This window comes from Triticum urartu, chromosome 6A (assembly GCF_056163025.1).
Source record: "Triticum urartu cultivar PI428250 chromosome 6A, HENAU_Tu73, whole genome shotgun sequence".
NCBI lineage: Eukaryota > Viridiplantae > Streptophyta > Magnoliopsida > Poales > Poaceae > Triticum > Triticum urartu.
In genome coordinates, this window is record NC_141878.1 from 416,768,309 (window position 1) to 416,776,643 (window position 8,335).

Below are 8,335 nucleotides of genomic sequence, written 5' to 3' on the forward strand. Positions count from 1 at the left end.
ACGTCTTGCTCATCCGGTGTGCCCTGAGAACGAGATATGTGTAGCTCCTATCGGGATTTGTCGGCACATCTGGGTGGTGTTGCTGGTTTAGTTTTACCCTGTCGAAATGTCTTGTTGTACCGAGGTACCGAGCCTGATCGGAATGTCTCGGGTGGAGGTCTATTCCTTCGTTGACCGCGAGAGCTTGTGATGGGCTAAGTTGGGACACCCCTGCAGGGATTTGAACTTTCGAAAGCCGTGCCCGCGGTTATGGGCAGATGGGAATTTGTTAACGTCCGCTTGTAGAAAACCTGAAGTTGACCTTAATTAAAATGAATCAACCGCGTGCGTAACCGTGATGGTCCCTTTCCAGCGGAGTCCGGGAAGTGAACACGGTTGTTGGAGTTATGCTTGACGTAGGTTGTTTTAGGGTCACTTCTTGATCATACTTTATCGACCGTGCTTTGCCTTCTCTTCTCGCTCTCTTTTGCGTATGTTAGCCACCATATATGCTAGTCGCTTGCTGCAGCTCCACCTCATACCTTTACCTTACCCATAAGCTTAAATAGTCTTGATCGCGAGGGTGCGAGATTGCTGAGTCCCCGTGGCTCACAGATACTTCCAAAACCAGCTTGCAGGTGCCGATGAGACCGTGCAGATGACGCAACCAAGCTCAGGAGGAGCTCGAGGAAGACTTTGTCCGTTGTGTTGTTTCTTTCTAGTTGATCAGTAGTGGAGCCTAGTTGGGGTCGATCGGGACCATTGTCGCATTTGGGGTTCTTCTTTTATTTTGGTTTCGTAGTCGGACCTTGAGTGTATTTGTATGATGTAATGCTTTATTCATGTATTTGTGTGAAGTGGCGATTGTAAGCCAACTATGTATCTCTTATTCCTTATTATATTACATGGGTTGTGTGAAGATTACTTCACTTGCGACATATGCCTTCAATGCGATTATGCCTCTAAGTCGTGCCTCGACACGTGGGAGGTATAGTCATATCGAGGGTGTTACAATCGAACGTCGTGATGGTTCAACCTCGATGGATGATTCAACCTCACCTTCGCTACCTCCACCTCGTTTGACCCTCCTCCCCTCGTTGGATTCCCACGCAGAGAAAAGTTAAGGAGAAAAACTCCCGAAAAAGCAGGAGAAGAAAAACTCTGACGACCTCCACTTCTCCCACGACCTGCCAGTCTCATCTCACATCTCCTCATCTCTCCCTCTTTCCCGCGACCAACCCTGCACCCTCCCTCCGATCAAACTCCTACGTCGTCCCCGCTATCGTCGGTTCTCCCTCTCTCCCTGATTGTTCCCAATCGATCTCTGAGCCACCACGATTCCCAAATCCATCTCCTTGCTCCCCACCCTACCCATGGCGCCGTCGACGCCGACGGGCTACTACAAGTGCGGTCCAACCCAATCCCCAACCCTGTCGTACGCACCTGCCACTTCGGCCCTACCACCAGAGACGGACACCCAAGTTCGTTGCGACGCCGGAGGGTGAGGAGGCGCAGCACGAAGGCGGGAAGGAGAGGGAGACGCGACCCAATCTCAGGCCGAACCTGCTCCTCTCTGACAGCGGCTTGGGCTTCGTCCTCTGATAATTCTCCGAGACGGCCATGCCCCACCCAGCCACGAGGTATGCTTGCAACCTATAACTCCATCTTTGGATAGATTTGACATGTACTGCCCTTGTTGCCCTGACTCTCCTTGCTCCTAGCATGGTATTTTCAGCCTTCAACTTCTTTGTTCCTATTTGTTTATTTATTTAGATGTGTCTTGGTTTCTTACTGGTACAGTAGTGATTGGCTTGATAAGTAAATCAATACATATAATCTTGATCATTGGTGCAAAGCAACTGTTACTGTATTGTGGTGCTGTACAAACGGTTCTATTATTGAGTTTAACTGTTGAAGTTTATGCCAAGTAGGTTCTGCTTGTTCTGATGTTTAATTGGTAACTGACATAGTTATGACTTCTTCCAGTTAATTCCATACACTTCAAACATTTAGAACTGGAGTATTCTCTTGCTTAGTATTTTTGACATTTATATGATGTTACCTTTTTACGAAGATGAGAGTGAGATAGATGTTGATACTGCAGCTCAAACAACTCAAGTTTCAATCAATCCTGGTCTGCTGATATGGAGAGCGCAAGACCTGGTCTTTGGTTCCTGGAACAAGTGATTTTATTGCCTTATAATTATTTCCATCTCATTTCCCAATACGGATGATCAGGTATTGAAGTTAAATCGTGTCTTAAAGTAGCTTCGGTTACTCTATACGTATCGAAGTTCTTCAGTTACATTAAGATCCAAATTACAGATTTTACAGGTTATTAGGGGGTATCCCAATGGATAGGACGCCCGCGGGTGGCTGTCGGCTTGAGCTGGTGCGGTACCATCACGAATATCGGGATGGGTGGACGGGGAGGAAGGGTGGAAGCCAGGGCGACATTGGGAAAAAACACGGTGAGCGAGGTGGTGGCATTGTACTGTGACACGGCAATATTTTTGCCGTTCTGCGTGGTGACTCATAGCTATTGGAGCAGGGCCATCAGCAGACAAGCAATAAATGGTTCTTGAGCAGCACACAAGCAAGAAATGGTGCTTGAGGTTGTAGGGCCGAGCAGATATACACGAGCGGTACGCATCTCATTTTCTTCGTCAGGTTCTAAATGATCCCTCGAGTTTGCATCCATTTGTATTTACGTTACGAAATCATATATTCATGGTTTATCTCCCTTTTAAGGGTCTAGCTAAACTAAAGTGAATACCATTATGTAACCAATTTTGTAAATTGAGTTTGAGCTTGAACAAAGAAAAGTTTACCAAATAACACATAATGGGACTTATATTTCGGGAGATATTGGAGTACCACCCTCAGCTTCTCAAGGATTACATGAACGGCTTTGAAAAAATGAGCTTTCTATATGCCGGGTTTCTGTGACATGCTTGTAAACTTTTTTCTCTTTTATTTTGTTTATGTAGCAACATTCACAACTTCTGCCATTGGTTCTTGATTTTTTTGCTATGAAGTGATGTTGACAATTTCTAGAGGCAATTCGCTGACTTAGAAGATGATATTGCAAAGAGCAAGGCAGTCAACATGAAGCATGTTTATCTCGCAAGGTAACTTACATTATCACATTACTCCCGATTGTGATCAGTTACATTTATATATCAGGTTCACAATGACTTGTGCCGCCATACGTACCTTGTGCTAAAATTGATTAGAGGTAGCAAAATGCATTAGTTAATAGGCTTTTCCACAAAGCAATCTCGTGATATTTCAAAGGTTTCTTCTGTATAATATGAATTATTGTCTTGCTTCACGGATTTTGAAAACTGATGATTTTGATGTAGGTCTGCTACTTGCAGGACTACAAGATCTGAAAAATTAAATACAAGCAGGACTCAACAGTTCACTCTACTATGATTCCTCCAACAAATTATCTTCCTTATTCCTCCCAAGTTCCTCAAAGGATTCCAACAGGTGTTTATTAGCATTCTGTCACATACTGACCTGGTATTATTTTTCCCATTTAACTTCAAACAGCATCAGTCGAACTATTTCGCCTTTGTCACTCTCGCAGCAAGACCAGATAGAGTGGCTTTCTCAGCGACATCAATGCAAAATGCAAGTATCACCGATGGACGCATTGGATGAATAGGGCTAAGGGAATTGAAGTTATACTACTCTTGCATGCAACAACACCTGCAGGGGACACGTAAACACTCCAGGCACGCAAGGTCACATCGGAGGATGGCATGCTGTCCTCCGACTATTACGATTCCACCATTCAGCAGCATGGCCAGGGCGGGTGGATACAACATGGTTGCTGTGGCCGCAAGGATGTACTACGACAAGGGTCGGGCAAGCTTGCGGGGTCGAGCATGAGAAGGGAGCACGAGAACGGCTACAGTTCCTGTTCCAGGCAGAGGTTCAGGGTGTAGGGCCACATGGTAAAATTTATCCCTTTTTCTAAATTTTTATAATAGATAGAAAACAGCTGCTATCTTGTACATATGGCGACACTTCATTTTCTCTGTTCTGCTGTCTAAATCTGCTGATGCTCCTAATTATGTTAATAGATAGTTTTGTCAGTGTGGATGTAGGAGTACCTATGTTTCAGATAAAGTTGTAGGTTGTAGAGTTTCCTTATCTGGATTCTGCCATGTAATTTACTTATTTTATTTTATTTTATTTTCCAGTTGTAGCCAACCGCATATAATCTTGCGATTCCCTTTTAATAATGTTGAAATTAAGACATATTTTTTGTCACATAAATAATTTTGCGTATCAGTAACTGAGTTTGTTGAATCTTTGTGTCATATCACTAAGCTTAATCTCAATTAAACAATCTTGTTGAACTAATAAATGGCTACATTGTATTTTCTTATATTTGACTACATTGTATTTTCTTATACTTGATGTAAATGATGCAATGAAATACTATTAAAAGGTAAATAATGGAGTGTTTTTCTTACGCTCGAAAGGGATGCAATAGGAAAAAAATATTCATGATTTGAGTAACGATAACGGAAAGAAGCCGAAGTGGGTTAGCATCATTGACGATAAATCTACCAGTCGACCCATTTGAACAAAGAGGGCTAGCTAGCGAGGAAAATTCCCCATCTTTTTATATGGTTAACTATGTCTATAGTATTCTACCTATCAGTATTGGTCACAATGAGAGACTTGTACTTGATGATGGACTTTTATGTTCATGATAACAACTGATTTGTTTATATATTTATAGCATATAAGCTGAAGTCTTGCGTGACAAATACACGACATTTGTTTCTTGCTTACTTGCATATCCTGATGCATTGATGATGTATGCTTGTGCTTAAGTTATGTTTATTGGCCACTGTCATCTTGTAGTGGTGCATTGATGATAGACATATAAACACACAAGTAGCTCTCGACATATGACATGTTTTTATGATATTGTTCTATTTCAATGGTACAAATCTACATTTTGGTTCCTTATTCTAAACAAACGTGATCTGATTCAAGGTTTCTCCTTTTGTCATTGGATTAAGAAGATAAACTCTTATACCAGCTTATATGCAGCTTCTTCTTACTATTCTCTATTTGTGTTGTTGGATATGGCAATCACTTTTTCCTTAGATTATGAGCTGCCTATCTAAAAGCATTAACTGTGATCTAGCTTTTGAGGTTCTTGTGTAACATAGTAAAAATTATAGTTTTGCTAAGTCTCAGTCGACTGGGACTTCGTTATGTCTCAATCGATGCTATATTACTTTGATCTTGCATGGAGATTCGTACAAAAAATTATTTTTAGTTTTTTTCTTTTTTCTTCTTATATACTATATCACTTGATTAAGACTTGGGTAAGTCTGAGTCGACTGAGACCTAGGCGCACCCAAAAAATTACCATTTAGACAAAGTAAAAGGTACTTCTTTATTATTTTTTATCCTGGTTATAGAATTTGTCTCTGATTCTCTTTCCGCCATTTCCACATCTGGTGTTTTGTTGTGTCTCAATGTTGATTTTACAAGTCATCTATTGTATATGCTGATGCTTTTGTTTCTAAGATGTATTCTCAACTGATATTCATATCTTGTTTGCCTCTATGCAATGAGAAGGATGAAAATATGATTATATTCTAAGATTGATATCATGCAGCCTAACCAATATATGGCCTCTTGTGAACTTCCATTCTCTCGGTTGTGCGCCACTACATCCGGTCGCTCTGAGACAAAGGAGACGATGGTGGCCAAAGAAACATCATCCCCAACTCAGAGCTCCAAATCTGGTGTCTTGACATGGAAAGATTCGGACCTTGAGGATTGGAGTTTGAACGAGATGCATTTGGTGTGAGAGAAAGATGTCTCACATGCTCTGTTGACAAGGAGGAGTGGGTTGGCGCTGTGTCAGCACATGATACTATACAAGCTATCATTTGCGGGTTTTCCTTCCAGGTTATCAGTGTTATTTAGTACAATGAAGATCTTAATTTTTGCTATATTTTTTGTATTTTTGTCCTGATACACCATTTAGGTTGCGATAGTGGTAGAAAGACACTTAACTTGTCCTTAACCCGATGGCGAAGGAGATGTCCCATGGGGAGGAAAAGGAGTGGATGCTTGGTTGTTGTGGAAAAGGGAAACAGGGAGAATGGCGTCGATATTCAGCAAGAATAAACCGAATGCTTGACATTTGTGTTCATACAAAGAACAATCATTTCAATAATGTCTCTAGCATATCTATATTGGCCCGTGGCAACGCACGGGCATTCAACTAGTCTGGCTAGATGTAAAACTGGCATAACTATACACGGATCTTACTGAGAGATAGAAACTATAGAAGATAAACATCCACTGAACAAACTCTTCATCATAGAGAATAATTCCACAAGTTGGTACATCGGATCCAAACTGCTAGGTCTATCTAAGAAAAAAGGTTATAGTAATTGAGAAATTGATCTGGCTTTCACTATACATAACTGATATTGATTTTATTAAATCAGTTGTGAGCCCTTACTCCAATATTTTGTTTACCTATAAATGCAGAGAGAAGCACCTACTGACAAATAAAATATTTCAGAAGCACCATTAATCTATAAAGCTACGCTTACCCTTAAAAACAAATTGTTTGGATTACACTGAACAATTAACTCTTGATTAATAGAGAGAAATAACATTCACGGGTGCCACTTTGGCAAGATACATGAAAGCAAGCTCCTCAAAATGACAACTATCCAAGTTTCAAAAAGCTGATGGATTGATTAGTAAGCAAGCAGGGAGCCACAGCAAGACATACACAAATATTCAGAGCCGTCGACAAAAGGCAGAGCATTACAGACACTGGGCAAACAGTACTCCAAGATCTGAAAATAGGAACTTTTCGCCATCTAGCGCTTGCAATCAAAATCATTCGGATGGGAGATATGAGAACTATCCATCATATGTGGACACATTCTTGCCGACAGTGCTGAGTGCTTAAGTTACAGAGGATTTTTTATGTGAGTGACCAGGCTGACCAGCCATGCTGCCAGCGGGAGGTGGATGGAGACCGAACATATAGCTTTCATCAAAAATTGCTTCCTACAAGACACAAATCAGTTTCCAATCGAAAGTAATCAAAGAAATTGCTCACTTCTAAGGAGATAGGAGGCAGCGCACCGTCCTTTGGTGTGGGTGATGTTGGGACATGACGCAAACCACAAATCAGATTTTCTAGTCCAAGCTATATCTATGTTTATACGCGCTCAAGGTCGATCCAACGCTGCTGCAAGCCGTGGCTGTTAATGGATGCCCTACCATGCGTTACCATCAGCCCACCCATACCTTCGAGGCCAAAAAGAAAGTTGTCCACCGGCTTGGCACTTGGCCGACGCGACGTTCACTCCATGATTCAGTCGCTGGGCAGAGCATCCTTCCAGGAGAGACTCCAGTGGTCGGTCTGATTCCGACCACAAACATAAGCGACGATCGCATGCTGCAGCCTCCTATCCATGCCTTCCATCTGTGGGAGCGGCGAAAGAAGCAGGTTTTGACATAGGCCACCAAGGACAGCGGCAGGGGCGGAGGAAGAGGGGAGGCAGCGGGCAGAGGCTGAGGAGGAGGGGAGGTGTTGCGGAACGGCGACCATGCCAAAGGGGTTGACCACACACATAGATCGAGGGGAGGCAGCGGGCAGCGCTGGCAAAGGCGGACGTGCCGCAGACCAGCGACCATGCCAGAGGGGCGGACCACATGCAGAGATCGAGGGGACGTAGCGAGGAGCCCCGACTGAGCCTGGAAGGGGAGGGGAGGTGCCACGGACAGGCGACCTGCCACGAAGAGATTGCCTCCTAGCCTCCGCACTCTATACCATTGCTAGTGGAGTAGATTGGTCCTTTATTTATGGATAGAGAGAGAGCGGAAATGGAAGGATGGTGGGGGCAGGACGATTGGGCTTCTCTTTGCTAATTGACACCATTGAGCTTCGGTGGTAATTTAAGACTGGAAAACAGAGAGACGAGATGCAATTCTACATGCTAATAGAAATTAGTTACATGGAAAAATAATTGATGATGTGGCAAGTTGCTGAGGTGGATAGGCTGCATGTCAAGAGAAATATGGTAGTGGGGATGAACTATTTAGGTACTTCCTCCGTTTTTATTTAGTCCGCATATTAGCTTTGGTCAAAGTCAAGCTTTATAAACTTTGACTAAGTTTATAAACAAAAATATTAACATATACAATAAAAAATCAATACCACTAGATTCATTATTGAATGTACTTTCATATCATATAGATTTGTTATGGTAAATGTTTATATATTTTTCTATAAACTTGGTCAAACTTTGCAAAGTTTGACTTCGGTCAAACCTAATATGCA

General features: G+C 42.4%; 2 long non-coding RNA genes across 9 annotated transcripts; one reads left to right on the forward strand and one right to left on the reverse strand.

Annotated features, from left to right (window-relative positions):
- The first annotated feature begins 1,103 nt into the window (after nt 1–1,103).
- On the forward strand, nt 1,104–6,154 carry LOC125513806 (uncharacterized). 8 transcript variants are annotated; one of them, XR_007286167.2, is made up of 8 exons: nt 1,109–1,619; nt 2,084–2,217; nt 2,305–2,450; nt 2,531–2,624; nt 2,970–3,110; nt 3,360–3,474; nt 3,575–3,944; nt 5,636–6,154. It is a non-coding gene; the product is annotated as an uncharacterized LOC125513806 (long non-coding RNA). The 8 variants fall into 8 exon arrangements; XR_007286164.2 differs by having other exon boundaries at nt 1,110–1,619; nt 3,345–3,474; XR_007286168.2 differs by having other exon boundaries at nt 1,104–1,619; nt 2,054–2,217; nt 3,345–3,944.
- An 866-nt stretch (nt 6,155–7,020) lies between these two features.
- LOC147965479 (uncharacterized) lies at nt 7,021–8,114 on the reverse strand. Its single transcript, XR_015608360.1, has 2 exons — nt 7,135–8,114; nt 7,021–7,056 (listed from the first exon to the last, which is right to left on the reverse strand). It is a non-coding gene; the product is annotated as an uncharacterized LOC147965479 (long non-coding RNA).
- Nucleotides 8,115–8,335: the final 221 nt, after the last annotated feature.